This window comes from Phyllobates terribilis, unplaced genomic scaffold (genome assembly GCF_046119375.1).
Source record: "Phyllobates terribilis strain yellow unplaced genomic scaffold, ASM4611937v1 Scaffold_8__6_contigs__length_399053987, whole genome shotgun sequence".
In the NCBI taxonomy this organism is placed as follows: domain Eukaryota; kingdom Metazoa; phylum Chordata; class Amphibia; order Anura; family Dendrobatidae; genus Phyllobates; species Phyllobates terribilis.
Window position 1 is genome coordinate 293,089,030 of NW_027362768.1, and position 27,855 is coordinate 293,116,884.

A 27,855-nucleotide genomic window follows, 5' to 3' on the forward strand; every position below is an offset into this window, starting at 1 on the left:
TGTTTGAAATAAGCAGCCTGACATTTTCTCTTGTAGGTACGCTGAGTTTTGTGTGTAAATATTTCCTATAAAGTTGCATTACATGCAGAAAATCAGGTAAAATCACACATGCGTCTTTAGTGCGTGTCCGCGGCAGAAATGCATCAATCACATATGTAATCCGCACATAAGAATCTCAACCAGGAAGTATCAAAAACAATGCAGCTTTATTTAAAATATGACCCAGTAAGAAGGGACAAAAAACTCAGCGTACCCGCAAGAGAAATTGACCTTTGCGGATTTGAGGAAATTTCTGCTTCATTTCTGCATCCTGGGCACATAGCCTAAGAGTGAAACAGCTCTGAAAACCCGCTAAAAAACTTCAGTATGAACACAACCTAAAAAAGTATGTCACCCCCTTACGCCTGATAGTTGAATAGTGTGTAGAAATGACCAGACCTAGGATCACTTATCAGCAGTACAACAGATCCTAATGTTAAGCCTGAGGAGCTCTGCAGTAATCAGAGCTGTGATCCAGGAGCTGCCACAGAACGTCTGCTACTAGATAACAACCATCTCCATGTGGTAGAGCCAGCTACACGCGAGAGCGGCCTGCAACACACGTGACCAAGAAAAGCCAATCAGCCACAAGGTCGCAAAGAATCGTGCTGAAGCAGAAATGTAAAAGCGGCCCTGATTGGGTGCCCGCGACACCGGCAGTGCGGTCATAGGAAGTCGCCGGAAGTTGGTCTCTCCTTTCCCCCTGTGCGCGCTGCAGCTGCCGGTGGCCACTCTGCAGACTTCATCATGTCGTACGAGGATTACGATGTGAGTGGCTGTGGAATAGATGATGAATCAATCACAGTAGTGGTGTGGGGGCGAGTCCCGTGTGATTGCTCTCTTTACGGCTGTCGTTATCCCAGTGTGGATGGGTTATTATTGCTTGTGCTCATTTCCCTCTGATCTGTTTTTCTGCAGACCCCATATGATCCCTACAGCTGCCAGGCGGACTATGACACGCACACAGGTAGGATTATTGCTATTGCTAGGTCAATTTTTTTTTTTAACCATACAATGAACGCTGTAAAAACAAGCCCCAGAATACAATGGCGGATTTGCATTTTTTGTTCTTACCATTTTACCCCTGTTGGAATTTTCACCCTACAAAAAGCAAGCCCTCATACTGCTATGCCAACAGAAAAATGAGAAAGATAAGGTTCTTGGAAGAAGGGGAGGAAATTCTTCTTGCTATTTCTTCTGACCACACACAAACATGCCCACGTGGTCCTGTAACCGTCACCTTGTGCTCTTATTTAGTTGACCTCTTTCTCCTCTGATACAATGAACAAACCAGCACACTAGCTGTGATTTTACCCTGTTGATTTTGCATTACATATTCCACCAGCCTCATTAAAGGGAATCTATCAGGTCAGATAACACTATTAACCTGCAGATATAGGGATAATTATGAAAGTGCCTGGACGTTGTACTTAATTTTCTCCCAATTGGTTTTAACTTTATTTCTCCCTGGAGCCGCCACTTTCAGTCATAGCACCATGTCCTGAGCAATTACAGTCACTGCTCACAGCGCAGAGAGTGGCAGCTCTACACTGATGCACTTCTGAGCCGACAGTCAGTCAGTGCCGGTCCGTGCTTACAGCCGCTGCTCTCAGTGCTGTGAACGGTGACTAATTTCTCCGGAGACGCCGGTATGACTGAAAGCAGCGGCTACAGGGAGAAGTAAAGTTCACTTTCTCCCAGGTGTTGCATTTTCAGTACGACGACTGGGCACCTTCATAACATTATTAATCTGCAGATTATCCCTGTATTTGCATGTTAATAGTGTGATCAGGAACACTTCAGACTGATAGAATCTCATATTGCCCAAATGTAAGACTTGCAAAACAGACTATGGCAGTGTAGTATAGTCCAAACGTTCTTGAGCATAATCCAATCAAGTGTAGAACATATTTGGAATATAATATTGTAGATAAGCCCTATGTTAGCAATATTTCATAAAGAAGGAGGAGCATGGGAGCACAAGCTCTGGTCGCTTTCCTATTCTCATACACTCCATTTTTCTGATCTCTAGAAAAGGCCATTTTAAAAGATTGGTTATCGCAATCAGTACCTTCATCACACTTGATTTGAGACAAACTAAGACGTTTGCTGAACATAGAGTGGATAGAAACAGAACGCGATAAAAGAAAAACTAAGCTTTTCCTTGACAATTGAAGAAAGTTTGTTTTAACGTATTATAGTGCTGTAGAGATAAAACATTTAGTACAAGCTTTTATACCCACTGAAAGGAAGGTATCGAAGAATTAGACAGTACATTGGGAAGGCTGAAGGTGTCACAAAGATTCCAAATGCTGTTACTGTCTTGAGGACTTAAAGGGAACCTGTCACGTGAAAAAAAACGCTATTAACCTGCAGATATGGGGTTAATCTGCAGGTTAATAGCGTTCTGAACCTGCCTGGTGCTGGCACCTAGACCCACGCTGTCAGGAGGAAATTAACATTATACCTCCCAATAGTGTACTGGTTTCAGGCACGGGGGCAGCGCCGGCACGGGTTCAGTCACCGTTCTGTGTATAGAGATCAGCGGCTGTAACTGCACCCCGACACTGACTGACAGCAGCTCAGCATTAGGTCCAGCTGTCAGGGCCGGGGGCAAAGTTAGAGCCATCGCTCTACATTCACAGAGCGGTGACTGAACCGGCGCTGCCCCCGTGCCTGAAACCCGAATGCTGCCGAAGAAATAAAGTTCCTTTCCTCTTGGTACCAGGCAGGTTCAGAACGCTATTAATCTGCAGGTTAATAGCATTTTTCACATGACCGATTCCCTTTAAAAGTCTAACAGTTATATAGGATTTTTTAAGTGTGATATATGAAGTGCGCTCATGAATGTAAACATGATGTCTTTTGTAACATGTTATATTATTTCTCTTTTTGATTTGTAAAACTAAATGAAAAAGCAATAAATTTACTTAAAAAAAAATATCTGACATGACTGGTTCCCTTTAGAAACATAACATGCTTCGTATGTCTCTTGTATATTACACGTCAGCCGATGAGATGAGGCAGAATTGTATTGGTGATTTCCATTATGTCCTTGAGCCTAACCATGCTCCTGTAAAAACATCAGCAGCAAATTGTGTATATTACATCACCAATCGCTCAATATTTCTTGGAGCCTCGTTCACTTATCCCACCAAAACGTCGAACTAGTATGTGTGAGTTTCTATATTATTTAGTATTGATAAGCATTTTCACTTTTTATCACAGGTGACCCCAAGCAGGACCTGGCATATGAACGCCAGTATGAGCAGCAAACCTATCAGGTCATCCCTGAAGTGATAAAGAACTTTATTCAGTACTTCCACAAGACAGTGTCTGACCTGATAGATCAGAAGGTGTACGAGCTGCAGGCCAGCCGAGTGTCCAGCGATGTCATCGACCAGAAGGTGTACGAGATACAAGATACAGTATCTATGAGAACAGGTAAAGAGGTTCTGCAGCATGGAGGTTCATATGACAGTGTGATCAGTTTTTTGCAGCTGCTACTCTCATGACTGACTCGACCATCGTTATTTCTCACTGACTTACTGCTTTCTTCTCATTGCAGCTGGACAAAGTTAACTGAACGTTTCTTCAAGAATTCCCCATGGCCTGAAGCAGAAGCAATCGCTCCGCAAGTTGGGAATGGTAGGTGTGGGCATTTACGTTACTGATGGCTGTATGACTTGGGGAAGGTGCACATGACATCTCTTATTCGCCGGTGTACCTGCTAAGTTATCAAAGGCTAAGACTGTGCAGGAAAATTACGGCGGTGTTTTTCCCAAAGCGTCTTCATTGGCATTTTTGCACCAGTTTTACTGTCGGCTTTTTTTTTTTCTGTCATTTTAATAGCTAGCAGCTTCCAAGCAGAAGCCCCCCAAATATTGAACGTGCGTCCACATCCCGGTTTTCAAACTTGCAGTGGTTAAAAGAATTAACAGAAGTTTTAACATTGCTGCGCATTTTTTGATAGTGCTTCTTTAGGCTGAATCTGTCTGAAAGACGTTGTGTGCCCATACCCTCTTGAGTTATTATTTGCACCCTTTTTTATAGGCTGAGATGCTTTTGCAGTCAAAAGAGTCAATTATATTTAGTGCAATAGAAAAGGAAGCAGTTTTCCATTTTAGAAAAATAAATGCTGACCACTTCTTACTTGCTAATGCTACTTTATCCACTTTTGTTCTTGTGGTTTTGATAACTGTTTCTCTTTTTTTCTGACTTTGTTAGAAATCTAAAACAACCATCTAAACTTAATGTGTGGGTGTTTATAACCAGTTCCCTTCTCTTTCAGATGCGGTGTTCTTAATCCTCTATAAGGAGCTATATTACAGACACATCTACGCCAAAGTTAGAGTAAGTATTCGTTCTGCAGCTTTAATTTGGACACCGGTGCATAAGTTGTATTTGGGGGGATGCAATAACACTGATTCTTGTCCTTTGTTTAGGGAGGACCCACATTGGAGCAGCGTTTCGAATCTTACTACAACTACTGCAATCTCTTCAACTACATTTTGAGTAAGTTTGACTGTTAAGCCACATTCACACGTTGAGTATTTGGTCAGTATATCATATCAGTATCTGAAAGCCAAAACCAGGAGTGGATGATAAATCTATTTAGTACCGTAATCCAAACTAGTTTCTAATATGCTTGCACTAAAAATTCCTTAACGTCCCCTAACTTCACTATCTAACTGCTATTGTATTTTTTTTTTCCCTACTTGGTTTTTGATGATGCTATGTGCATGCTGGGATACTGAAATGAAGCTTCATTAGGGGGAGAGGCTGCCACAGCCCCTGCTTCCTCCCTGAACTGAAGCTTCATCAGTGACGCTTATTTCAGGGGCTGGGCTAGTCCCTGATCGCTGTGTCACTTGTGGGGACAGTGCTGTTCTCTGCACGCCGCCGGGTATTCTGACGCCGTGCTCTGACAGTGCACTCTCCTCTGTGGTGTTGGCTCATTATTACTGATCTGAGCTGACAACACAGAGCACATGCTATGACTGCACATCGCACAATGACAGTGACTCACCCCCTGGGCCTGTGCTGGGAACCCGGAACCAGGCCTGTAGTAGGATGCTGGGGGGTTGTAGTCTCCGCGTGGCGGTGACCCGGTCCGTGGCTCAGGGTGGTCAAACCAGTGGCAGTCTATTTGTATTGTAATTGTCCGACTACGCCACCCGTGGATTGCGGTCAGTGGGGACCGCCGCTGCGCTGCAGACCGCTGAGGCTGATGTTATATGCGCAGCCAAGAATGGGATGACTCCCCACGGGAGAAGTATTGCCTCAGGGCAGCTAGAGTGAATGAGTTCAGGGTCTTTACTGATGTTATAAGGCAGACCCTCCCGGGAGTACTGGCTAGTATAAGGGGCCTGGTCAGTCTGAGAGCAAGCAGGATCTCCCCTGGCCAGGTGGAGTTGTAGGCCTCCCCGTCTGTCTGCACTCTTCCTGGCTACCTTGCTATCAGCGGTTACAAGTAGCCCACGTCCCTGAGTATACCGTGTGGTGCTCACCCGTATGGCTGGTGACTTGGGGCCTTCTGTTAGCCTCCGCTCCTGGATGGCGGCGCTGGTCCCTTCTTTGTGACTGAGCCTCCGGGCTTCTATGGCCAGAGGACCTGGAATCCCATGCCGGCTGGTTTCTGCTGCTGGGTATATATCAGTCCCCACAGCCTCGGACTCCTGTGTCCGGTTTTAGTGTCCTCAGCCAGGGCGAGCTATATCTCTGCTCACAGCCCCTGGTCTTCTGCTTCTGCTCCTACAGAGCTCCTGTTCTCACTTTCCCTGTGTTTGCTCTCCTCCAGACCAGACTGTGTCTCTGTCTGGGGCTTCACTCACTAATCCCGCCCCAGACCCAGTTTATAAGGGCAGATTCCTCCCCTCCCAGGTCTGGGTGGGCCGTGTTGCATGCTTAGGGCTCCTGACCAGAGAAACCTCCCACTTGCTCTCAGACATAATATTTCTATTACTGTGGCAACCAGACCCCTGGGGTGCCACATTCCCCCCTAGTAAACTTTAGTACTCCGGGACTAAACACATTTTTAAAGAAACATAAATACAAGGTATAACAATAACAAGACAACATATTTACAAGAAACTTTAGTCTGTAAAGGTCACGGCGTGTCCGTAACCGGGTGTCCATATCACCCAAGGTGAAGTTTGTGTAACTGGAGGGTGTCCATGTCACCCAAGGTGAAGCTTTAAGCGAAGTAGGGGACCTGTCGAAAGCAAACCCCTTGCGTTGGCCTTGGGCGTGGCTGCAAGGCTGGAGCTAGCTACTTTGGGCCGCAAGGAGGCCACGCCAGACAGGTTTTCTCTTCCACGGCCGTCTTCACAAGAGGCACCAAGGTGCAACTATCTACAAAACTGTTCCGGTTATCCAGCGTCCATAACCTGTTAGTCCAAATAAATCTGCAGGGTAACTGAGAAACATAATTAGTAACAGGCAACAACAAAAACCATAAACAGTTAACAGATAAATTCACAGTGCATTAGTTATATTCTCCAGCGAGCGGGCATCTGACCTCTAGTGACCCTAGTGGACCTACGGAGCTCACTAACTGGTTCTGCACTACAGGGTGTAGGAGATGTTATGGGTAAGCTTGGCAGCTGTCTGCGCACTCTTTGGCTCACTAGGGGCACGGCAGGCTCACTACTAGCAGAGGGTTGATCCTCCAGGACTGCTGGTGTGGATTCTTCTGCCTCTTGGGCCGGCTGCTCTTCCAGCTCTACCGGTTCCTCTGTAGGCACTTGCGGGACTGGCTGGAGAAAGGTGAGGACGGGTACCACGACAGCGCCGTTTACTTGTGTCCAAGACCGGGGGAAGTCTCCGAGTACGGTACTGATCATTTCTTCCCTTTCCTCTGCGGGTTGAGGGTTTTCTTGATCTTCTTCAGGGCTTTGCAGCTGCTCGGGACACTTGTTCAGGTGGTCTCTGGAGACAATGGCTGTGGTTTCTCCTCCATCCTTACTGATTACGCAGATTTTTGGGTTCTCATGGCTTGATGGCAGTACGGTGTACGGGTCCTTCTCCCACTGGTCGTCCAACTTGTGGAGCCGCCTCTTCCTCTTCAAGACCTGCTCTCCAGGTACCAGGGGAACAGTGCGAGCATACTGGTTATAAGCCTTCTCTTGCCTTTCTCTAGCTTGAGACAGACTTCGCTCGACGCTCTCCTGTACTTTCCGATACTGCTGCTGCCGTTCTGTATCCCAGTCTGCCTCTGGCGAGGTGTCCTCAGGTGTCAGGACTCCCATATCCAGGTCAATAGGCAGCTTACCAGGTCTTGCTCTCATTAGGTAAGCCAGGGTACAGTTGGTGGAACCTACGGGGATGTGGTTATACAGGTCCACCAGATCGGGCAGTTTCTCAGGCCACAGACTGCGTTCTTCCAGGGGCAATGATTTTAGCAGATCTATCACCACCTGGTTCATCTTCTTGCAGAGTCCATTGGTTTGAGGGTGATAGGGCGTTGTTCTTATCTTCTTGCAGCCATACAGGTTGCAGAACTCCTGGAAGACCTCCGCTTCGAAGGCTGGTCCTTGGTCTGTCAACACTTGGTCCGGGTACCCGTGTGGACGGCAGAAGTGCTGCTGGAAGGCTCTAGCTGCTGTTTGAGCCGTTAAGTCCTTGACCGGGACCACCACCAGGAACCGGGAGTAATGATCTACGATTGTGAGGGCGTAGACATACCCAGATCTGCTTGGAGCCAGTTTCACATGGTCCAGGGCTACCAGTTCCAGTGGCTGTCTGGTGATGATGGGCTGCAGGGGAGTCTTCTGGCTGGCACGGTCTTTTCTTCTCAGGTGGCACGGGCCACAGTCTCTGCACCACCTCTCGATGGCTCCTCACATGCCTACACAGTAGAACCGTTCACGCAACAAGAACTCCAGCTTCTTCCATCCGAAGTGTCCTGCTCCGTTGTGGTATGCCTCCAGAACCATAGCCGCGTCTCGTCTTGGGACCACTACCTGCCAGGTCAACTCATGTGTTCGAGAGTTAACCATTCTCCGGCACAGCTTCTCCCAGTAGAGGAACAGCTTACTTTTCTCCTTCCACAGATGCTTGGTCTCCTCCGGAGCGTCTGGGTCAAGACTGGCATCGGCCTGGGTCAGCATTTCCTTCACCAAACGGACTGCAGGATCATTGTCTTGCGTCTCCGCCCAGTTGTAGTGGGGCAAGGGATTGAACGTCACGGAGTGCCTGTACTTCACATGGTGGGAATACAGGGTAATCCCATAACGGTGGAACGCAGGGAGCTCGACTTCTTCCAGATCTTCTGGATCTTCCCCTACGTCCGGTAAGTTCGGCATTCTAGACAGGGCATCCGCGTTGGCATTTGAGTGTCCCGCCGGGTATTTGATGGTGAATTCAAAGTTGGACAGGCGGGCCATCCATCTCTGTTCCAGGGCACCGAGCCTTGCAGTGTCCAGGTGTGTCAATGGGTTGTTATCCGTGTACACGGTGAATTTGGAAGAGGCAAGGTAATGCTTGAAACGTTCGGTCACTGCCCACACTACTGCCAGGAACTCCAGCTTGAATGAGCTATAATTCTCAGGGTTCCTCTCCGTGGGCCGTAGCTTTTGGCTGGCGTAAGCGATTACCCGTTCTTTCCCCTGCTGGATCTGGGACAGTACGGCTCCTAGCCCGATGTTGCTTGCGTCCGTGTGGAGGATAAAGGGCTGGCTGTAGTCTGGATATGCCAGGATTTCATCCCCCGTGAGGGCCATCTTCAGCTGGCAGAAGGACTCCTCTTCCAGCTTTTCCCACCTGAAGGGCGGCTTCTGGTTTTTGGCTTTCCGAGATTGACCTATCAGGAGGTCCTGCATAGGGGCTGCCATTTTGGTGAAACCGGGAATGAATCTTCGGTAGTAGCCTACCAACCCGAGGAACTGCCGCACTTCCTTTATGCTGGAGGGTCTTGGCCAGTCCTTAATCACGGTGATCTTATCAGGGTCGGGAGCCACTCCGTCAGCACTCACCACGTGTCCCAGGTACTGCACCTTTGGTTTCAGGAGGTGACACTTGGAGGGTTTCACCTTTAGACCATAGTTTGCCAGAGCTTCAAACACTTCTGCCAGGTGTTTCAGGTGGTCCTCGTAGGTCTTGGAATAGACGATGACATCGTCCAGGTATAACAGGACCGTCTCGAAGTTCCGGTGTCCTAGACAGCATTCCATCAACCGTTGGAAGGTTACTGGTGAGTTGCAGAGCCCGAACGGCATACAGTTAAATTCGCTGAGACCCATCGGGGTGGTGAATGCGGTCTTCTCCCGGTCTGCCTCTGCTACAGGAACCTGCCAGTACCAGCTAGTGAGATCCAAAGTAGAGAAGAAGTTAGCAGATTTTAATGCAGCTAAGGACTCTTCTATCCTTGGTAACGGGTACGCATCTTTGTGTGTGATACGGTTAACCTTCCTGTAGTCTACACACATTCTCATGGTATTGTCTTTCTTTTTCACTAAGACTAGTGGAGCTGCCCAGGGGCTACAGCTGTCCCTGATTACCCCAGTCTCCTTCATGTCTCTTAGCATCCCCTTGGCATGTTGGTAGTGTGCAGGGGGTACGGGTCGGTATCTCTCCTTTATGGGAGGATGGTCTCCCGTGGGGATGTGATGTTCTACCCCCTTTACTCGCCCGAAGTCTAGCGGGTGTTTACTAAACACTCTCTCGTACTCTTGAACCACCCGATAGACTCCCTGTTTTTGGTGTGAGGGAGTGGAGTCAGTACCCAAATGCAGTTGCTGACGCCAGTCCTCCATTGGTTTCTTAGAGCCGTTACCTTCCTCTGGTTGAGATGGAGGCAAGGGTTCTACGGCCTGTACAGAGTTCTGGTTGATGGTGAACAATTTGGCTAGCGTGGCATACCGGGGCAGGTATACTTCTCTCTCCCCGATATTTATGATGCGGACGGGCACCCTCCCATAGCGTACATCGACCACCCCCCGTGCTGTCAAAATGGTGGGCCTACTGTCCGAGTAGACTGGTTCTACCATTGCTTGGTAGTCTCTACCTCTTAGACCAATAGCTGCCCGGCACCAAATCATCATCTCAATTTTTGGGGGCATAGCAATAGGGAACGGGTCACACATTCTCACGCTACCTATCTCACCACCAGATAGTTCCACCTGTTGCCGCTTCATCAGTGCCCGGATCTCTTTTTGGAGCACACGCTGCTGGCTGGAACTGGCGTTCTTGGCAACCTGCTGTAAAATGAGAATCACCTCTGCAAGACAATTTTCAATCACATTAGTTCCCAAGGTTATTCTAGGGTGACTCTCATGACGGTCTATGTCCACTATAATCAGTCCTTGTGCCGCCAGTTCGACTTTACCGATCTTAATGGTCACCTCCTTGAATCCCACCTGCGGCACGGGCTGACCATTGCTGGCGATGATACTCAGGTCGTCATCTGGGTAGCGGGTTATGTCCGAGTCATTCCAGTACTGCTTAAAGAGCACGTACGGGATGGTGGTCACCTGTGACCCAGTGTCTAGTAGGGCACTCATAGGAATGCCATCCAGTACCACAGGCAAGATTGGACGTCCCCCTACGTATTTATCATGCCAGTTTGATGGGCCTGATGATCTTATGCCTGGGGGTTGGCCCTCTACCCCAGGTTGTGCCCGTTTAAATGACAGTACCTTGCCATATGTCCGGGTTGATTGCAGCGGCGGCAGATGGGTCGTCCGTCCTCGTTGTATCTGTCGCTGGGTCTTCCTCTGGCCGGTGGGGTCCTCCTCAGTCGGTGCCACGGGACGTCCTCCGGTCCGGATGCCAGCTGGATCTTTCCTGGAGAAGAGACCTGTAAAGACTGCACAGTTCTGGTTAGTGCGGCAACGCTCTTAGTCAGCTTTTGGACCTGATGGTGCAGGTCTGTAGCCGGGTCACTGTTTAAAGCCTGCGCATCAGCTCCCACAGGCCCTGCAGACAAGGGCGCCGTCTCCTGGTGGTAAGTGACAGCAGGGCGCCTGTGGGTCACAGCGCCACCTGGTGCCAGTTCTCGGAGCACCCAGATGGCTCTGTCCTTGAACTGTGCAAAGTCCAGGTCAGGGTCCTGTAAGGCCATTGCCCGCAACTGGGTTCGGTGGGCATTGCACAGTAGACCCTCAATAAATTGTTCGGTCAACAGCTTGTCTTCATTTCCCACGCTGTCAGGGTCTGCCTGCTTAATGGCACTCAGGGCCTCTTGTAGGTTTAGAGCATAGTCTCTTATACTCTCATGTGCCCGCTGTTTGCACCTGTAAAATCTGAGCTTTATTTCGGCTGAGGTGCGGGTATCAAACGTGTCTTTCAGCCGGGCTAGTATTTCTCTGACAGTCCTCTTCCTCCTAGGTGGCCAGGACTTTACCTCCCTTTGGGCTGCCCCGATTAACTGGGCCACCAGGATGCTTACTTTTTGCTCCTCCGTGAGGGGGTATACCTGGAAGAGGCTATCCAGTCTTTCCCTAAAGTCACTTAGGGTATGTGACTCCCCTGAGTACTGGGGTAGCCAGGTTGCCCCCGGGATATAGGGCATGGTGAAAGGCATGACCGCAGCAGCGGTTGCGCTGGCGGCCGGTGTGGCGGTGGAGCTCCCCTCGGTGTCCGACATCCTCCTTCCCGCCTAGTGGACCGTGGCCTACCTTGCGATGCTCTTCTTCCGTAGGCCGCGGCTCCGCAGTCGATCGTCGGGGTCGAGGACCTGGCGTCGCGCTCCGATGACGTCAGCGTCGCTCTTCCTCCCTTCCAGGACCTTGCGCAGCGTCGGTGCGTGGGGCAGAGCTTCGGGTGTCGCGCGCTTTCGGCGTCCACGCCCCTCTTCTTCCTGCTCGGCGTCCTGAAGATGGCGTCCGATGGCGGGAAGCAGCTGCGGATGGCGGGAAGACGGCAGAAGACGGCGGGAAACGGTTCAAGATGGCGTCTAATGGCGGGAAACGGTCCAAGATGGCGTCTGATGGCGGGAATCGGCTCCTGATGGCGGGAAACGACTCCGGACGGCGGCAAACTTCGCCACAGGTAAGTTACAAAAGTCTTTTTCAGGCACGCAGTACCCGGTGGTTGCGGGCACGAAATCCTGCCGACTACGCCAAAGTTGACTCACCCCCTGGGCCTGTGCTGGGAACCCGGAACCGGGCCTGTGGTAGGATGCTGGGGGGTTGTAGTCTCCGCGTGGCGGTGACCCGGTCCGTGGCTCAGGGTGGTCAAACCAGTGGCAGTCTATTTGTATTGCAATTGTCTGACTACGCCACCCGTGGATTACGGTCAGTGGGGACCGCCGCTGCGCTGCAGACCGCTGAGGCTGATGTTATATGCGCAGCCAAGAATGGGATGACTCCCCACAGGAGAAGTATTGCCTCAGGGCAGCTAGAGTGAATGATGGTAGTGATGGTGTGGGCGTCCCAATACTAATGGTGCTGGTGCGGCGATGAAACACAGAGACGTGTGGTTGCAGTTCAGGGTCTTTACTGATGTTATAAGGCAGATCCTCCGGGGAGTACTGGCTAGTATAAGGGGCGTGGTCAGTCTGTGAGCAAGCAGGATCTCCCCTGGCCAGGTGGAGTTGTAGGCCTCCCCGTCTGTCTGCACTCTTCCTGGCTACCTTGCTGTCAGTGGTTACAAGTAGCCCACGTCCCTGAGTATACCGTGTGGTGCTCACCCGTATGGCTGGTGACTTGGGGCCTTCTGTTAGCCTCCGCTCCTGGATGGCGGTGCTGGTCCCTTCTTTGTGACTGAGCTTCCGGGCTTCTATGGCCAGAGGACCTGGAATCCCCTGCCGGCTGGTTTTTGCTGCTGGGTATATATCAGTCCCCACAGCCTCGGACTCCTGTGTCCGGTTTTAGTGTCCTCAGCCAGGGCGAGCTATAGCTCTGCTCACAGCCCCTGGTCTTCTGCTTCTGCTCCTACAGAGCTCCTGTTCTCACTTTCCCTGTGTCTGCTCTCCTCCAGACCAGACTGCGTCTCTGTCTGGGGCTTCACTCACTAATCCCGCCCCAGACCCAGTTTATAAGGGCAGATTCCTCCCCTCCCAGGTCTGGGTGGGCCGTGTTGCATGCTTAGGGCTCCTGACCAGAGAAACCTCCCACTTGCTCTCAGACATAATATTTCTATTACTGTGGCAACCAGACCCCTGGGGTGCCACAACAGCGTGCACGGACTAGCCCATGCCCTGAAATGGACAGCACTTTTGACTCTTGGCTGCAGGGAGGGGGGCTGCGACTGCAGCAGTAACCGCAGCCTCTACCCTCTTATGACTCTTTGTTTGAGTATCTCATCATGCACTGGGATTCTCACACGAAGCGTCAGCGCATGGGAAATAGGGAAAAAAGATGTAATAGCAGTTAGTGTAGTTAGGGGACGGTAGGGAATTTTTAATGTAAGCCTAATTGAAATGGGTTTAAATTACAGCACTAGATAGGGAGTTAGATGAAAATTTCTTTGGCCTTCGGACTACCTCTTTTAAAGGTGTTTTCACCCAAACATTGATGTATCAACAGGTGAGATCAGTGGGGGGGGTATAACCACTGCAAACCCCCTCCCACCCACTGAAGACACAAAGCTAATCCTGTGTGCTGAGTGTGGATAGATCAGTAGTGCACATGCATGATCACATATGGCAGTAATGGACATGCATGTGAATCCTGTGACTATATGATCATTGTTTGTGCGATAACCCCTCTAAGAATGACATGACAGTTTTGTCTGTGGCTTGTGTTGTGTTGCTGGTGCGATATTATTTGCATTGACACTGATGAATTCCTTGTAGATGCTGATGGTCCTGCGCCCTTGGAGCTGCCTAACCAGTGGCTGTGGGATATTATTGATTAATTCATTTACCAGGTACAGATATTTTCCTGTAGACTTTCTCCCGCTGCGCTCTCTCACGCGTCTCTCTTTGAACATGCAGACCTAATATTTTCACTCTTGGTTAAATCTGTCTATTTCTGCACTATGCAGTTTCAGTCATTCAGCCAGTATCGGTGTAAGACCGCAAAGAAATCAGAGGAAGAAATTGAATTCCTGCGTTCCATCCCCAAGATCTGAAACGTTCACAGCGTCCTTAATGTGTTACATTCTCTAGTGGATAAATCCAACATTAACCGGCAGCTGGAGATTTACACCAGTGGAGGTGAGGGATAGAGCTGTACTTGATGCTTGGTGTCTTTGGCTCATGTTCCTGTCGTGTTCTCGACACAGAATCTGTCTGGGTTTTTATGCCACTGACAGTTGTTTATTTTTATCAATGGTGATGTCCAGGCTCGGTGCTCAATTTTGCAGCCATTCTATGTGACTGCAGACTTGTGAATCCTCTCAGTGCCCACTGTCAGGATCTACAGCAGGCTTGTGAATGCAAGTATGCAATTTGCATATTTCCAGCCACATTCCAACTAGACATGTCCGGCCTCCCTTAATTGACTTGAATTAAGCCAGGCCACACACATCTAGTCGGTACGTGACCATATTATGCAAATTGCATTCACAAGCCCGCACGCTTCGTGCACCAGAATCCAGCGCGCACTCTGCAGATTCACAAATCTGCAGTCACGTAGTGACTGCACAGTTGCACTCCAAGTCTTGATAATTTAAGTGAGGTACCTGCCTATTTATTCTAGGAAACCTTTAATTCTTTCTGTGCAGTGTCTGCTAGATCTCTACAAATATTTAGTAATTAGAAGCAGGGCTGTGGAGTTGGTAAGCCAAAGCTCCGACTCCTGAATTTCCATGACACCGACTCCACGATTCCGACTCCCTCATACATGGCTCATGTTTAAGTGATAAATTTACAGCAGCACACATTTGTGTCACCCTGGCCTGGATGCCACAAAATGTAATAAAGCTGTGTCTGAGAGCAAGGGGGAGGTTCTCTAGTCAGGGGAACATTAGCATGCAGTACCTCCTGTCTCAGGCCAGTAGGGGGAGCAGGCTGCCCCTATAAAAGCTTGTGCTGGGGGCAGGGTTAGAGAGAACTGGATGGCCTGTCTCAGCACTGAGACGTGTCCCGGAGCAGAGCAGGGAAAGAAAGTTGTATTGCACCTAAGAGGAAGTGTGGCAGGAGGAGAGCCACAAGCCAGAGACAAGAGGCGAAGAGAGCCTGTCTTGGCAGATAACGGACTTAATTTACCAGACTTTGGTAGGCCACGCTTAACTAGGGGGGAGGAAGATGTCGGATACAGAGGCGCCCACTACCACCAACGCAGCTGCAGCAGCGGTGATGCCCTTTTCCCTGCCCTACATCCCTGGAGCGGCCTGGCTGCCCAAGTACTCAGGGGAGCCCCATGTCCTAACTGACTTTAAGGAAAGACTGTACAGTTTGTTCCAAGTCTACCCCCTGACAGAGGAACAGAAGGTCAGCATATTAACAGGGCAGTTAACTGGCGCAGCCCAGAGGGAGGTAAAATCATGGCCCACTGAGGAGAAAAGAACCGTGAAGGGTATTCTGGCCCGCCTGCGGTGTACCTTTGACACACGTACCTCCGCTGAAATTAAAATGAGGTTCTATGGATGTAAGCAGCGGGCACAGGACAGCATCAGAGACTATGCCCTAAATTTGCAGGAAGCCCTGAGGGCCATCCAACAAACTGACCCTGGCAGCGTGCAGGAAACGGATAAGCTGCTAACGGAACAATTCATAGAAGGTCTGCTGTCTAACGCCCACAGGGCCCAACTGCGCCTCATGTTCTTTCAGAACCCTGATCTGACCTTTGCCCAATTTAAGGACAGGGCCATAAGGGTGCTCCGTGAACCTGCAACCAGTGGCGCTATAAACCCCCGGCGCCCTGCTCTCCCCTACCACCAGGAGGCGGCGCCCTCCTCTATGGACCCCGTGGGGGCTGATGCACAGGCCCTGAACCAAGCCCCATCGAAAGACCTGCACCACCAAGTCCAGGAGCTGACCAGGAGCGTCGCGGCGTTGACCAGGACCGTCCAGGCGTTGCAAGTGGACCCGTCAAGACCCATCGAGCTGGCTTCAAGTCCGGAGGATGTCCCGTGGCGTCGACAGAGGAGGATCCCGTCGTTCCGAGGGAGGCCCACAGACCGCTACGCAGAGGATGGACAGCCCATTTGCCGTCGATGCAACCAGCCCGGACACATTTCCAGGTACTGTAATTTAAACGGGTCCAACCTGGGGCAGAGGGCCAACCCCCAGGCACAAGATCACCAGGCCCTTATAATTGGCGTGATAAGTACGTTGGGGGGCGCCCGGTTTTACCCGTGGTGCTGGACGGTATCCCCATTGAGCGCCTTGCTGGATACTGGGTCGCAAGTAACCACTATCCCTTATGTACTTTTTAAGCAGTATTGGACTGATGCTGATATCACACGGTATCCAGACAGTAACTTGAGCATCATCGCCAGTAATGGCTTACCCGTGCCGCAGATGGGGTTCAAGGAGATGACCATTAAAATTGGTAAAGTTGAACTACCGGCACAGGGAGTGATTAATGTGGACATTGACCATCGTGAAAATCACCCTAAAATAACTGTGGGTACTAACGTGATCGAAAATTGTCTTTCAGAAGTAATTGTAATTCTATAACAGGTGGCGGTGAATGCTAGTTCCAGCCAACAGAGAGTCCTCAACAAGCAGATAAAAGCCCTGAAGAGACGGCAGCAGGTAGAACTGTCTGGTGGTGAGATCGGTAGCGTAAGACTGAGTGACCCATTCCCCATTTCCATGCCTCCCAAAAGTGAAATGATGATCTGGTGTCGGACTGCAATCGGGTTGAGAGGTAGAGACTACCAAGCCATGGTAGAACCCGTGTACTCAGACAGCAGGCCCACCATTTTGACAGCCCGGGGGGTGGTTGATGTCCGTCATGGGAGGGTGCCCGTCCGCATCCTCAACATTGGGGAGAGGGAAGTACACTTACCCAGGTACGCTACACTCGCCAAACTGTTTGTTGTCGAACACAAAGCTTTCAGGGCTGTGGAACCCTTGCCTCCATCTCCACAGGCGGAGGGTAATGGCTCCCAGAAACAAAAGGAGGACTGGTGCCAGAAACTCCATGTGGGTGCTGACTCCACTCCCCTGCACCAAAAACAAGGAGTCTACCGGGTGGTACAGGAGTACGAGAGAGTCTTTAGTAAGCACCCGCTAGATTTCGGCAGAGTAAAAGGGATAGAACACCACATCCCCACAGGGAGCCACCCACCGATAAAAGAAAGACACAGACCTGTACCCCCTGCACATTACCAGAACGCAAAGGGCATGCTGAGGGAAATGAAAGAAGCTGGGGTCATTTGAGATAGTTGTAGCCCCTGGGCAGCCCCCTTGGTTCTGGTAAAAAAGAAAGACGGCACCATGAGAATGTGCGTGGACTATAGACAAATCAACCGTATCACCCACAAAGACGCATATCCGCTGCCTAGAATAGAGGAGTCTTTAGCCGCACTAAAATCAGCCAACTTCTTTTCTACTTTGGACCTTACTAGCGGGTACTGGCAGGTTCCTGTGGCAGAGGCTGACAAGGAGAAGACCGCCTTCACCACCCCGATGGGACTGAGCGAGTTCAACTGTATGCCTTTCGGGCTCTGCAACGCACCAGGGACCTTCCAGAGGCTGATGGAATGCTGTCTAGGGCACCGAAACTTCGAGACGGTCCTCCTTTACCTGGACGACGTGATCGTCTATTCGAAGACCTAAGAGGACCATCTAAAGCACCTGGCCGAGGTGTTCGAAGCCCTGGCAGGCTACGGCCTGAAGGTGAAACCATCGAAGTGTCACCTGCTGAAACCAAGGGTCCAGTACCTAGGGCACGTGGTAAGTGCGGAAGGAGTAGCCCCCGACCCTGACAAGGTCACGGCAATCAAGAGCTGGCCAAGCCCCTCGAACATCAAAGAGGTGAGACAGTTCCTCGGGTTGGTAGGCTACTACCGAAGGTTCATCCCCAGGTTCACTAAGATGGCAGCTCCTATGCAGGACCTCCTGATTGGACAGTCTAAGTCCAGAGGTCAAAAGCCACCCTTCAAGTGGGATAAACCGGAAGAGGAGTCCGTCCGCCAGTTGAAGATGGCCCTCACGGGGGATGAGATCCTGGCCTACCCTGATTATGGTCAGCCTTTTATTCTCCACACGGACGCCAGTAATGTGGGACTGGGAGCCGTACTGTCCCAAAACCAACAGGGCAGAGAAAGGGTGATCGCGTACGCCAGCCGGAAGCTGAGACCCACCGAGCGGAACCCGGAGAATTACAGCTCCTTCAAGCTAGAATTCTTGGCGGTGGTGTGGGCCGTGACAGAACGCTTCAAGCATTACCTGGCCTCCGCAAAGTTCACCGTGTACACGGACAACAACCTGTTGACACACCTGGACAATGCAAGACTGGGTGCCCTGGAACAGCGGTGGATGGCCCGTCTCTTCAACTATGACTTCGTGATCAAGTACCGGGCAGGCAAAACCAATGCGAATGCGGACGTCCTATCGAGGATGCCTCACTTACCTGAACGTGACGAAAACCCAGAAGAGCTGGAGGAGGTAGAACTCCCCGCGTTTCACCGGTATGGAGCCGCTCAATACTCCCACCGCGTGAAGGAGGAGGATCTAACAACCGTGATGATCAATCCGCTACCTCACCACAGCTGGGCCGAGACCCAAGATAGTGACCCTACAGTCCGCCTGGTGAAAGATCTGCTGACCCGGGAAGACGCCCGCTTAGATCCGGATGCCCCAGAGGAAGCCAAGCAGCTATGGAAGGAGAAGAGCAAGCTGTTCCTCTACGAAGGCAAGTTGTGCAGAAGGATTGTCAACCACCGGACGCACGAGCTGACCTGGCAAGTCGTGGTCCCAAGGCGGGATGCAGCTATGGTCCTGGGGGCTTACCATGACAGAGCGGGACACTTCGGTTGGAAGAAACTGGAGTTCCTGCTAAGAGGAAGGTTCTTTTGGGTCGGCATGAGAGGAGCTGTAGAAAAGTGGTGCAGAGACTGTGGCCCTTGTCACCTGAGGAGGAAGGACCGCACCAGCCAGAAGACACCCTTGAGGCCCATCGTCACCACGCAGCCTCTTGAGCTGGTAGCTCTAGACCACGTCAAGTTGGCTCCAAGCCGGTCAGGGTACATCTACGCCCTGACAATCGTGGACCACTATTCCCGTTTTCTAGTGGTGGTCCCGGTAAAGGACTTGACAGCCCAAACAGCGGCCAGAGCCTTCCAGCAATATTTCTGCTGTCCACACGGGTATCCGGAACAGGTCCTGACAGACCAGGGTCCAGCGTTCGAGGCTGAAATCTTCCAGGAGTTCTGCAACCTCTATGGCTGTAAGAAGATTCGTACAACGCCTTACCACCCCCAAACCAACGGGATGTGTGAGAAGATGAACAATATAGTCATTGATCTCCTGAAGACGTTGCCCCTGGAGGAACGCAGCCTGTGGCCAGAAAAACTGCCGGACCTGATAGACCTATACAACAATATCCCGGTGAATGCTACAAACGGCACCCCGGCTTACCTGATGCGAGCCAGACCAGGTAAGCTGCCCGTAGACCTGGAGATGGGAGTCCTAATACCTGAGGACACCTCCCCGGATGCGGACTGGGATACGGAAAGGCAACTGCAGTACAAGAAGGTACAGGAGAGTGTGGAGAAGAGCCTGGCACAGGTGAGAGAGAGGCAAGAAAAACTCTTCAATCAACACGCCCCTGCTGGTCCCCTAGAACCTGGTGAGCAAGTCCTAAAGCGAAAAAGAAGGCTACATAAGTTGGACGACCAGTGGGAAAGGGAACCCTACACCGTACTGCAGTCTGATCACGACAACCCGAAGGTGTGCGTGATCACCAAGGACGGAGGAGAAACCACTAGCACCGTCTCCAGAGACCACCTCAAAAGATGCCCCGAGCAACTCCGTAGTGCAGAAGAGGATCAGAGTGACCTTAATCCCGCAGAGGACAAGGAAGAAATGATCAGCACCGTTCTCGGAGAGTTCCCTCAGTCCTGGACTCGCATAAATGATGCCATAGTGGTACCTGTCCTGCATTTCCTGCAACCGGCACAGCAACAACCAACACCAGAGCCGGAAGGTGAAGAGGAGCAAGCAGTTCCAGAGGCAGAAGAGCCTGTACCAGCAGCCCAGGAGAGTCAACCCTCTGCTGACAGTGAGCCTGCCATGCCTGCGGTAAGCCAAAGGACCCGCAGACAGCTGCCTGCCCTACCTGTACACCCAGCTGGTAGCTGTACCCCTAACGCTAGTGGGGAAAGCCAGGTTGGTCCACCACCAGACAGTGGGCTACGTAGGTCAACCAGGAACACAAAAGGGCAGATACCCACTCGCTGGAAAATATAGAGCGCGCTAAGATTGTAAATAACCCTGTTGCCAAATGTTGAATTGTTTGCAAAGTTACATGCATGTTTGGTAATTCTATGTTTCAGTTTCTTGCAGCTACCGTAAGGACTCAAAGGTTATGGACTTTTTATAACCGGGACCTTGTATGGACTGCGTTCGGAGCCTGACCAAGGAATGAACTAAGACTGTGAAGGACTTGGGGTAGGACAGATCCCCACCTGGTTAAGGCTCCCCGTTGTATTGGTGATATGGACACCCGGTCACAGACCACACTGTGACCTTAAGAACTCAAGCTGTGCGTCGTCTGTCTGTTAATGTTTTATGGTCATGAATATTGTCTTTGTTTACTGTTTAGTCCCGGAGTACTAAATTTCACTAGGGGGGAATGTGTCACCCTGGCCTGGATGCCACAAAATATAATAAAGCTGTGTCTGAGAGCAAGGGGGAGGTTCTCTAGTCAGGGGAACATTAGCATGCAGTACCTACTGTCTCAGGCCAGTAGGGGGAGCAGGCTGCCCCTATAAAAGCTGGTGCTGGGGGCAGGGTTAGAGAGAACTGGATGGCCTGTCTCAGCACTGAGACGTGTCCCGGAGCAGAGCAGGGACAGAAAGTTGTATTGCACCTAAGAGGAAGTGTGGCAGGAGGAGAGCCACAAGCCAGAGACAAGAGGCGAAGAGAGCCTGTCTTGGCAGATAACGGACTTAATTTACCAGACTTTGGTGTCTGAGGCTGGGAAGATTCCACATCCCCCAGCAGATAACCAGTTTGCAGGGGACTGTAAATTCCTTGGCCTAAGAAGCCTGGAGGCCCTGCCACAACAGAAGGGACCAGCAAAGCCGTACAAGGCTGGGAGCAGAAAGGAACCCACGTCGCAGGCCATACAGGCGAGAATACACGGAAAGCTCGGAAACGTGGGCTGTTACCCTATAACGAGGAGATAGCCAGAAGGAGCACAGAAAGCACGGTAGGCCTACACCCTCACCCTGACCAGGGCCAATTTCCCCGTTGCTCTCAGACATCCAGGTCCCCTCCTAGCTGGGACTGTTTGTGGGTCAATTTACCTGTTCTAGTAAATACCCTGGACTGCAACCTGTTGTCTGCGTGCTCCTTGCTCCTCCAGCACTATCAGCACTGGGACTCTCACTACCATCACTCCCAACATCCACTACACTGCCCTGGGGCCGCACTCTTCCCGTGGGGAGTCACACCATCCCAGCTGCGTACATCATCAGCCCCAGCGGTCTGCCTTGCAGCGGCGGTTCCTAATGACCGCAAATCCACGGGTGGCGTAGTCGGACATAATCATCAGTACATAACGGACTACCACTGGCCTGACCACCCTGAGCCACGGAACCGGGTTGCCACTACTACTGCCATCGTTCCCCTATTGCCCGGATCCGAGTGCCCCACGGCCCAGAGGGCGAGTCACATTCATCTCAGCTAAAAGTCTAGACCCTTAGATCAGGAATAGGTCAGACATTTATAGGACATTTCATAACTTTCCCAAATCCTTATGAAAAAATATTCCCCACAAACCGCATTGAACTACTGTACCCAATTTATTATATAGTTTAGGAGTCTGAGTCGGTCCATTTTTTTCCGACTCCACCAAAATGAACACCGACTCCATGACTCCGACTGCACAGCCCTGATTAGAAGTACTCATTTACTTTTGCTTAATTGCTCTTCAGTGGATCTAAATATGTCAGATGGCTCTCTGCACTCGGTTGACGTTCTTCCATAGAGGAGAAATATCAGTGTAATGAATGTCCCATTGTTAACTCACTTTTAAGCCCCACTAACTAGCAGTATTTGATGGTCTGCTGTAGTACATAGTTACTTATGCAATACATAGCATAGTTTTAGTTTCTTTTTATAAATCCTCTTTCTCTCTTCCCCAGGTGACCCTGAAAGTGTAGCTGGAGAATACGACAGACATTCCCTATACAAGATGCTTGGATACTTCAGCTTGGTTGGACTGCTTCGTCTGCATTCGCTTCTTGGAGATTATTATCAGGCTATTAAAGTGTTGGAAAACATTGAGCTCAATAAGAAGGTATCATCTACCATTACTATTAATAAGCACTTACAACTATTGGTTGCTGCGATGGTAAAGCAGAAGTCTGGTTTGGCACCAAACCAGTTGTTACCTATGAATGTGGAAGTATCTTCGATCATAGACGAGATCATAGACCTGCACAAAGCTGGAATGGGCTACAAAACCATAAGTAAGATGCTGGGTGAGAAGGAGACAACTGTTGGTGCAATAGTAAGAAAATGGAAGAAATACAAAATGACTGTCAATCGACATTGATCTGGGGCACCATGCAAAATCTCACCTCGTGGGGTATCCTTGATCATGAGGAAGATGAGAGATCAGTCTAAAACTACACGGGGGGGAAGTTGTTAATGATCTCAAGGCAGCTGGGACCACAGTCACCAAGAAACCCATGGTAACACATTACGCCTTAAAGGTTTAAAATCCTGCAGTGCCCACAAGGTCCCCCCTGCTCAAGAAGGCACATGTGCAGGCCCGTCTGAAGTTTGCCAGTGAACACCTGGATGATTCTGTGAGTTATTGGGAGAAGGTGCTGTGGTCAGATGAGACCAAAATTTAACTCTTTGGCATTAACTCAACTCGCCGTGTTTGGAGGAAGAGAAATGCTGCCTATGACCCAAAGAACACCGTCCCCACTGTCAATCATGGAGGTGGAAACATTATGTTTTGGGGGTGTTTCTCTGCTAAGGGCACAGGATTACTTCACCGCATCAATGGGAGAATGGATGGATAACCCTTCTAATGGCTGCCAAGAACTTTTGGGGCATCTGGATCAGAGAACTACTGCAGGTCTTGCTCGAACTTAGATTTCTGTTATCTGTACTCTCAACCATGTAATAATTTCTTACTACTGTTCAGTTGTTCTGGAAATATAGTGTATGTCTGATCTTCTGCTTGCAGAGTATGTCCTCCCGAGTGCCGGAGTGTCAGGTGACCACGTACTATTATGTTGGCTTTGCCTACCTTATGATGCGAAGATATCAGGATGCCATTCGTGTGTTCGCTAACATCTTGCTATATATCCAGAGAACCAAGAGTATGTTCCAGAGAACCACATACAAGTATGAAATGGTAAGCCCCTTGTGTGTTCTGTCATCTCTTATATTTTTATTATCACATTATAAATGATCGCTGGATTTACAAACCTTGTATTCCTTCTGCACAGATTAACAAGCAGAATGAGCAGATGCATGCACTGCTGGCCATCGCCCTCACCATGTACCCCATGCGCATTGATGAGAGTATTCACACTCAGCTGAGAGAGAAATATGGGGACAAAATGTTACGTATGCAGAAAGGGTAAGGAAGTCTTAAGCTGCATGACCGTGTTTTATATGGTGGGCGTCTGTTCTCCTTAAATCTATTGGAGTCTCTGTATTATTGATTCTGATTCCAAATAGCTAAAAAAAATATATATATATTTTCCTCTCTTTTGCATTGCAATTTGGAAATATTTGCTCAATTATTTTTTGGGGTTGCAGAATATTACGCATCTATAAAAAGCCCTCTATATGGACAGGTACAGCAGGGCCTCCGTTTTCTAACCATAAATATGGCATATCACTAGGGCTCCCATCTAAAGCTAGAATAAAAAGGTCATGGGCAATTTGGCATTTTCTCTCTTATAGCTCCTAGATAAGCATGGAATAGGGCAGAGAAAAAATACATGGTGGTTGCTGGGCTTGACCTAGGTTTTGCATTAGTGTAAATGAAGGTAGGTTTATTCCGCCACCCCCCTAGTGACGTGGTACTGGGATAAGCGCTTGACATGTATAAATGGGAACATTTTCCATTTAAATGTCCAGGCTGGATTATTGGTGCTTCATAACCCATGCCACAAGCAAAGGAAAATAAACGGCCTTTCAGTGCAGGCAAAACAAAGTAAACTGTTCCAACACAGTCACTTTAGAGACAGTCCGGGACACACAGGCTGGATAGCATCCAGTATACCGGCTCAGACTGGAGACATCACACAGGAGGTCTTCTCAGTTCCAGACACAGACCACTTGTCAAACAGACTCTATTTTATTATGTGAAGCACACCCAGAGGTGGGGTATGTGGGCAGCCAGACCCACCCGTCTCTCAGGCTGCCCGTAAAACCTGCCCCAGATGCACCCAACAAGCCTCTTAGTACTATGTGTCCGTTAGCCACCTTGCAGTATTAATGTGGAGTTACAAGGAAAAGGCAGGCTGGTCGGCACTCCATATGGTTCTTCCTCTGGTCAAGGAAATGCATATCAAACCAAGTAGGATCCCGGCACTTACATGTGAAATAATTAGTCTTAACAAATATGGATTTGTTTCTACTTTGCAGCTATAACGGCTCCACTCTTCTGGGAAGGCTTACTGCAATATTTAGCCGGTATTTCTGTGTGAATTTTTGCTCATTCATCCAGAAAAGCATTTGTAAGATCAGATACTTATGCTGGCGAGAGGGCCTGAATCTCAATCTCCTTTCTACATCATCCCAGAGGTGTTCTATGTATTTGAGGTCGGGGCTCTGTGCAGTCCAGTTAATTTATTTCACACCAAACTCTCCCAACCATGCTTTTATGGACATTGCTTTCTGCACTGGGCACAGTCATTAGGAACAGAAAAGGGCCAACCCCCCCAAACTGTTAACACAAGGAGCTACAATCATACAAAATGCTGTGGTATGCTGAAGTATTATTATTTCTCTTCACTGGAATGAAGGGCCCAAGGCTGACCCCTGAAAAACAACTTTATAACGTTATCCCTCTTTTACCAATGTTACAGCTGAATCAGTGTAGTCAGTCAGGTAACGTTTTCCTGGCCACTCACCACCGCAGCGTTCTCTGCTCAACCAGAGCGTTTGCTGTGACCTGTGTCGTTATACACACAGCAATCTAACTGATGACGTCTAGGCCATGCAATGACCTTCTTTATTTTGGATTGCCTGCACACAATAAAATTATCTTCTGTCATCAATTACCTGAGCGCCAAGTTTTCTCCAAGACATGTTAGTAAAGGCTAAATGATAAACCTGTATTTCATACTTTTGTCCATACAGTTTGGTTTTCATTTATAAAATTTTAAAATAAAAATTACAGCTTTCTTCTGGGGAAACCTTTTCCAGTTCCCCCTTGGAATTTCCTATAAGTGAAAAACGCCATTAAACTTGTGATTAGAGTAGATGGCTCAGTACACATTTCAGATAGAAATGTGTCCGAGGGTTTGGATGATCTACAACATTTGGGTATGTAATACAAGTAAATATTCTGCGTTTTTGTAATTTCTGACCACGTGTAAATTTTCTTCTACTCATCAGCGATGCACAGATTTATGAAGAGCTCTTTAATTACGCCTGCCCCAAGTTCCTGTCACCAGTGGTCCCTAACTATGATAATGTTCACCCCAACTCTCACAAAGAACCTTATCTTCAGCAACTTAAAGTCTTTCTGGATGAAGTCCAGCAGCAGGCACAGCTGTCCACCATCCGCAGGTGCGTCTCCATTCTGGAACTGGTGTAAGATGCCACATCGCGCCTCTGCACGCAGCAGTATGCTGAATTATCCTGAATGTCCTGCTTATAGTATCCAATGAGCCCATGTTGTACCAATGCAGGATCATACGCAGGCACAATAATATATATTGTTTATTTTTTACAAAGCAAGAGTCAGCAAGACCTAAACGGCAAAGTGCTTGATCATATGTCGTCCTGGGGACATTCCTTCGAGCGGAGAATGTTGGGGTAGAAAGATGTCCAGAGACCTCACATAATTGAGTTTTCACCATGTTTGCTTTTTTTTTTCCCTCCCAGTTTCCTGAAGTTATATACCACTATGCCCGTGGCCAAGCTGGCAGGATTCTTGGATTTACCAGAACAGGAATTTCGCATTCAGCTTCTCGTTTTCAAGCATAAGATGAAGAACCTCGTGTGGACTAGCGGCATTTCTGCACTGGAGGGAGAATTTCAGTCCGCATCAGAAGTGGACTTCTACATAGATAAGGTACAGTATTCAGCTGTGTGATTATCCAAGTTTTACACATTTAATAATACATTGGATGGCATTCTGGTTTTTGTCTTATCCGCATAGTTGTTGTCGTTCCTATATTATGTGTAACTGACCTTCTTCAATTTATTTTGATTCCATTCTCCTTTAGGACATGATTCACATTGCAGATACCAAAGTCGCCTGACGCTACTGAGACTTCTTTATACGACAGATACACAAGTTTGAAGAGGTGAGGGTTTGCTATAATTATAAGGGCTCATGTTCTAGCGCTGTAAAGCAGTAAGGCGGTTCCGCTCACTGCTGTATCTGGAGGCGAGTGGGGCCGTTGATGTCACACCTTCAGATATCTTACAGCTTGTGGGCATCTGTGGCTGATATCGTTCTCCTCTCCTCACTTGCCTGCACAAGCTGAAATTCATCTCTGATGCCAACTGGAATTATTTCACTAGAATGGACATACAGGTAGTCCACATAAGGTTATTAGTTAGAATGGGACAGGTGCCCAATACCTGCCGCTCAGGCACGCCAGTCAGATATCTGCTCACCTACCGATACGGAAGTGAGCCGAACAAGATTACCCCTTTAAATCAAAGAAAAAAAAAGCTCTAAATTTGACTCTTGTGACCATGCTTTCTTTAGATTTAGCGTTCTTTTTAAAGGTAACCTGTCAAGTATGATACTTCTATTAACCTGCAGATATAGGTTTAATCTGCAGGTTAATAGCGTTATGAAGGTGCCCAGCCGTTGTACTGAAAGTGCTGCACTCGGGAGAAAATGAACTTTATTTCTCCATGGAGCTGCTGGCTTTCCGTCAAGCCTGGAGCAATTACAGTCCCTGCTCACAGCACTGAGAGCAGCAGCTGTAAGCATGGACCGGCACTGACTGACAGCAGGCTCTGCGATTCATCAGTGACAGCTGTCAGTCAAAATGCTGCGTCGTGGTGACAGGTTCACAGTGCTGTGAGAGGTAACTGAAGCCATGCTAGCAAGCTGGTATGACTGAAAGCCGGCTGCTCCCGGGAGAAATAAAGTTAATTTTCTCCTGGGTGCTGCATTTTCAGTACTGCTGCCGGGCACCCTCATAAAGCTATTGCAGGTTAATAGCGTTATCTGACCTGACAGGTTCCCTTTAATCTTATGATTAATAGGTTAATTGTTATGTAGCTGTATTCGGAGATTTAAGCTCTTCTGGTTTCAGGTGCACATGTGTATAGTATATTATTGGAGTCTAATAATTGGAAATTATATCATTGTACTTTTTCATTTACTGCCAAGGTTCATTAAGGATTTGTTACTAGAGATATGCACAGATCCAAAAACTTAGACAAGAATGCCATATTGGACTAGTTTAATGCACGTTAAAGAGTGCAGGTGAGGCCTCTAAAGCCTCTTCAGTACGTCTGTATTATGTGACTGAAACTTAGATTTCTGTTTTACAGCTAGACAAAACTTTGCAGAAGATGAGCCAGAAACCTTGAAAGCAGTTCAAGTAGACAAGATATTTATAAGGACTGAAGGTCAACCTACA

The 27,855-nt window shown here is 49.1% G+C and overlaps 1 protein-coding gene and 1 pseudogene across 6 annotated transcripts in view; one reads left to right on the forward strand and one right to left on the reverse strand.

Annotated features, from left to right (window-relative positions):
- Positions 1-27,855, reverse strand: part of LOC141157322 (microtubule-associated serine/threonine-protein kinase 3-like) — a 490,040-nt gene that overhangs the window by 209,789 nt on the left and 252,396 nt on the right. The gene's annotated exons all lie outside the window — the stretch shown is intronic.
- Positions 787-27,820, forward strand: LOC141157747 (eukaryotic translation initiation factor 3 subunit L-like; annotated as a pseudogene).